We start from the raw sequence: 6,193 nt of genomic DNA on the forward strand, positions 1-6,193 counted from the left end.
CTCACTTGCAATGAGAAAATTCATGGTGAAGAATATTCGTAGTAGCAGCATATTCTTCCCATTTTTGGGTGCAGTGTCCTGTAAAAGGGATGTTGCACTAGGATGACTTCTGTTGTGGCTCTTTTATTTGGACTGAACACAGGACTGGGTTCATGACTGGTGACCTTCCCTTTGACACACACCCTTTCCCTTCTTTTTTTCACCCTGCTTTGCTTTGTCCTAACGGAAAAAAATGATGCCTCTTTAGTTTGTGTATTTTGAAAATGGATTGTAATAATGCAAGCTGTTCAAGGCACTGCTGGAATGAACTTTTGGAGTTCATGTTACTTTGCAAAGCTAGGGCACTTAAAAGCTGGGTTCAAAAAGCATGTATGAGTGCTGCAATTTTTACTGTATTTTATGCTCTCTGCTGAACACAGAAGATAATTGGAAGGCATGCATTTGGGAAGTTGTCTTCCTAATCCCAAATTCAAAATCAAAGTTTTCAAGCCCAAATGCCTTTGAAATCGCTGAAGTTAATGAGTACTCAGCCTCTCAGAATCTAAGCCTGCTTATTTATATTCTTCAGTCCGGTCCAGTTTTCCCATGCCATTTTAAAAGCCTGTCTTTAATGTTAGCTTGGGTTCTGACCACTAAGGCTTTGATGAGTGCCATTAAGGTAAAATAAGAAGTAAACCTGTTCTGACACAAAGGCTGGCTCACAGATAAAGTTGTTTACTGCATAATTACACATTAAAATTATTGCTGTATTTCTCTCTGGAACTTTCTGGAAAGAAATAGCAATGTGCGTGTTGGGTAGCCCTTGGAACATGCCACAGCTGCTTGTTTACATTCTGCAGAACTGACAGTGTCCAAAGTGTGTTGCACTAATTGTACCTAAGCAGATAAACTCTAAAACTGCATCTAGCACTTAAAACACTTTAGATAAGCTACTTCTTTTCAACTACTTGGCATGTGTAGGGTTTCTGAATATCCAGCAGCCCAGCTCTGCTCTTCAAGGCTTGTAACATTTCTAGTAGTAGGAGAGCTGTTATTGGTCTCAAGATTTGCCTCTTTTGATAAACTGTTACGCTGATGTCCTGAATGCTTTAAATTGTTGCTGCCTCATGGTGTGTTTGTTTCAAAACAATGATAAAAAAGTAACCTCATAGAGCAGACAGATGCCACAATAATATTTAGCATTATTGTCATTTTGTTTTCTTCTGCCTGGTCTGTATTAAATTTGGATGGTATAATATCTCTGGTGAAATAGAACACTAGTAGATAACTTGCAAACCTGGCATGGCCAGGTTTTTTTTCCTATCAAACTAATTTCCTTTGACCCTGAAGCAGCATCCATCAGATGTTGTCAGCAGCACAATGAGGCACTTACTGTATATTGTCAGTGGAATACCAATTAGCCTTTAATTTTACCACATGCCCAATCAAAAGAGCTATTGCTTTCACATGATGGCAGAAGGTCATTAAAACAAATGATCTTGCTGCCAGACAATGACAACAAAACCACAGCTCAGTAAGTAGTGTATCTGTTATTGGGCACTGACACACGCTGAATGCTGTGTGGTAAGCCCTTTTCATTCTGCCTTGTTTCAGGTGACCCAATGGCCTGAGAGCTGTTGCTGAAACTCTGTCTCCTAACTTAAACTTTTCAGATACAATTCTATCTGCCAGAAATGTTCAGGTACATCAGTACTTTTGATATCATAGCTGTCAAATTCTGTACATTTTCTTTTGCTTTCAGCTGTGCTTGTTGGTTTAGTTCTTAACAACCTTTTCCAGGAAAAACAGCAGCCTGTCCTTTACTTCCCTGAATGTTCTTTTCTTCAGCCTTACATAGTGAGTGCTGGTGCATTACTTAAGATGTTGCAGTTTATCTGGGTTCATTCATCCAGATTATCTGAGGTGTTACACTTCATATTCTGCTGTGAGGCATGGGGAGTTCAGTTCTCTCTTCTGCTTGGGACATAAGAGAATTTCCAGGTTTTAGCTTTCTCATGTTTCTCATCCTACTCACTTTTGAACTTTCCTCTGTAAGGCAGTTGCCTGTTTTTCTTCCTTCAGCTTGAGAGCAAGCTTCTTCACAAAATTCCATAGTAATACATTTATAACTACAATGGTGCTATTCACAGATCTGAGTCAATCACACAAAGTTACTAAAATGTATTAATGTTTTTGCATTCAAAAAGTAACTAAACTATGTACTGATAATAGATACTAATTCTCCTACCATTTATGCTTTTAAGATGTCTGTACAAAATTAAAACAGAGAAACAAAATTGGGAATAGAGCATGAGTGACAGCCAAAAAAAATCCTCCTCTGTATGTAAGAATTTAAATTCAAGTCTTTGCAATTTTTTCTATGCTGAGTTTTTCCACCGGGTTTGCTCAACAATATTATCAACACTGACAACTCCTGCAGAGCAGCTGCATTTGTACCAATCAGAAAATAAAGATTTTTACCCTTGCTGCAAAATAGTCTAGGCACCAAGTTTGTAGTCCTTTTCTGACTAACTTCATTAAAGGAAAAAATTGCAGTGGTGGTAAATGATCCTCTGTGAGGTTTTTAGCTTGTCTGTTAATCAGGTAGCAAGTGAGCATCCAGAAAATGAGTATTGTATAATCATTGACCCAATGACCACATCTCTTCACCTTCCTCCATAGCTGACAGAAGTTTATTTTCTACAGAGTGTCACTGCAGTGTTTTTACCAGGAAAGGAAAAAAAAAAAAGATGTAGCAGTTACAAAGTCCAGTTGTAGTCTCTGAGCCTCCTGGAAATATTCCCTCCAAGTGGTGTCCTGAGGAGGGATGGTGCATTCAGTCTGGTTCATTCACCATGTGAGATCAGATGTTTGCGTTGTACACCACAGATACATGACAAACATTGCCTATACCATCTGCTGAAGCCAGTGGGTATCCCTGATGGAATGGGAATGTGTGCCAATTTAGTGCAGCTCTATTAAGTCTGATTTTTCACTGTGGGGTGGTTTAGATGCTTACCTGAAGCCATTGACCCAATGCCCAAGTATTAACTTGTATGAACTTTTACAAGTTGGTGAAAGGATGGAGCAAAAGTGAGACCTGAAGTGAGAGAAGTCGTATCCTCCAGGGAGAATGTTTTAACTAACAGTGTAATTTGTGAGAAAAGGAGAAAGGTATTTTTTCATTATCTCATTTCTCAGACTGCCAACTCGAATTTGGTGGATCAGAAAAGCCTTCAGGTATTCTGTGTGCTCTGTCTCATAAGCAGTTACAGCTTAAATCATAGCGAGGAAGGGAGACATGTAAGAATTTACATTTGATGTGTGTGTTTGTTATAAAAACCATAATATCAACCTGTGGTGAATTCATGACTCCATATGCAACTTTGTTTTCTGGTGTTTATTTTAAAACCCTAAGGTACTGCTAATTTAATGTCTTTAGAAATTAATGTCAGTGTTAGTGTCTTTAAAATACATTTCTAATACTTGCAGTTCCAGGGGAAAGAAAGAAAACTTGATTCAAATGCACTTTACTATTTCAAAAATGAGCATGGAAAAGAGAAGGTCAAATATGACTAATCATAACTGTTAAAAAACAGTGAGCCTAATGCTGAAAGCAGGCCTGAGTGACTAAAATTCTCCACTCTTTTAAGATTAAAATAATAATAAAATCTGGCTTCTGATATCAGATGATTCAGCAGTCTCTGCTTTCAGGTTCTTTTGCAAACATGAGTGTGGAAACTCAAAATAGTATTTTTCAAATAACATAATGTTGAACACCAGATATTTCTGGACCATATTTCACACTTTATCATGTCTTTCTGGACTCATGATAAAATCTCCACACTCTCTAGCTCTGCAGTTAGAAGCTAGAGAAGGTTCCTATAGAAAGATGGAAAATGCAGAAGGATCTAATACTGCATTTAGAGCAATGATTGCTGTATTATTTTCTGCAAATATTTCCTTCCTCTCTTTGCCTTGTGACCGGCATATTCCAGTCTTCTATTACATCTACTTTATGCTCCTTGTACAAAGTTGGTGTGATTTTTGGGGTTGTCCTTTGTCAGGGGTCAGACTTTGGTGATCCTTGTGGGTCCTTTCCAGCTCAGGATATTCTGTGATTCTATGTTTCTTTATCTGAGCTGTTTTGATGGTAGGTAGGAGCAAACTCTCTTCTTTGTGAGTAAAGAGCATATGAGGCTGCTCTAGTCAAAAAGCCAAGGACTGCATTAGCAATCCACTAAGTCAGAACTTGTCTCTCCAAACTTCTTGAAGAGCTTATTAGATCAGGGTTGGTGCCAGATAGTAATGCAGTCACATCTATGTCTTTAAAACAAGCTTGCATCTGCCCACAAGATCATACAAAGGTTAAAACTAAACTCTTCCTTGTAAAAAAACTAAATTCTTCCTTGTAGACAGCCCATTTCAGGCTCTACAAGCTATGCTCAGTAGGTTTGGGAGCTGAAGCAATTTGAACAGTCAGATATGTAAGTAAGCAGTCATAGATACATATGTGCATATATATAAATGTTGCTTGGGATGATTTGTTTGAAGATGTAAAAAGTGTGAATGAAGTTGTCAATATCCTCTTGACTTTAGGTAAGATCTTCCTGTCACCTACATGAGCTGCAAGGGGTTAAACCACTGAGTCATTATTACTGGAAATTTGTCCAAGTACCGAAATAGTGGAAGTCCTAGTGTTTGATTTTGTGCTTTCTGGCATCAGAAATTTATCTTATGCCTTAGTAAGGAATCAAATTGAAGGTAGGGAAGGATGATGGTAGTAGTCCCAGAATTTGTCAAAAACTTGTCGCTTGCTGAGTAGTCAAAGAGATGGATCAGAGCATTTACTTAATACAAAATAAATAAGTGGAGAATCTGAAATTGACCTAACTTCTGAAGTCTGGCACCTTCTGAAGTCTTCCTGTGCCCTACAAGCCCTACACAATTTTGTTCCACAGTCTTTTAAACAAGTATTTTGTAAACAGGCATATGTATCCTTAACCTTTGCTCCATGGTGACCACTAAGTTATCTGATGTGTTTGGTTTCTTAACTCACATAATAGCAGGTTCTCGACATAAGTCTTTCTCATACTTACTAAAATAAAGTAATACACAACATTATTACCAAGTGGAAGAGGAAGAAAACTCTGTCGCTAATAGATAATGGCAACCAAATGGCATTTTTTAATAGAATGTTATTTATGGAATACCCTAGCTTTTCAAATCCTACTGTAAATAACATTGTTGATAGTAAAGCAACTCTTAATTTAAGATGTTAATTTTCACTTTTCTATGCTAATAATTTTGTGCCTGAATGCATATCCTACAAGTCCATGTAGGAGAGATATTGTTCATTTGAAGCTGAGGCACAATGTTGGGACAGATTCTCAATAATTATTGTTCTATATATGTGCAGTATTCACTCTAATTATGGACAGCTGAGAGTGCAGCTGCAAAATCATAATATCATTCAGTTTACTGTCAGTTTTCATTACAAGAAAGGTCTTTTAATTTTTAGAATACAGTATTTTAAGCTCTCTGTCTTCCTTGTATCTCTTCGCAGATGTTTTGAATGTTATTTTCAAAAACTAAATTTTGCAGCCTCTGGACACAATATTTTTAAATTTAGGGTCCTTTTTGTGGAAAAATAATAATTTTTGAAGAACATGTATGCAAACATTTTAACAAGGCAAAAACTTATAATTAGGAACTGACAAGCAGAGAGTTTAAACAACTCTACCATCTTCCTTGAAAATAGATAAGTAGCAAGCAAAACCAGAAAAGCAGCTTTAAAAGTTGCTGGGTTTGAAAGCTTTCAAAATGGTAAGACTGTAATAAATTCTTTAGACCAGAAGGTTTGTTTCTGAACAGTGGGGAAAAAAGACACACACTGTGCATCAAAGAAAAGAAAAAAATATGCAACTGCCAATCTTTAATATTTTGGATACTGTAATCTTATGGAAGCTTTAGTAGGTCTTCATTAATTTCTAAAACTCCAGTTTCTTTTTCTTGCAAGTAAATCTTCTAAAAGAAGTTTATCTGTGCTGTCTTTAACCACATTTGCAATACTTACTTTGACTGAAAGCTTCTGCTCTACAGTTATAGGAAAAACATGGATAATAACTCTTTCTCCTAAAAACATCAGTCCCTTTGCTACTGTTACAACTGTGGAATTTATGACATCTCTGTGTAGAAAGTCTGATGGTTTTAA

Source organism: Lonchura striata, chromosome 2 (assembly GCF_050655825.1).
Source record: "Lonchura striata isolate lonStrDom1 chromosome 2, ASM5065582v1, whole genome shotgun sequence".
Taxonomy (NCBI): Eukaryota; Metazoa; Chordata; class Aves; order Passeriformes; family Estrildidae; genus Lonchura; species Lonchura striata.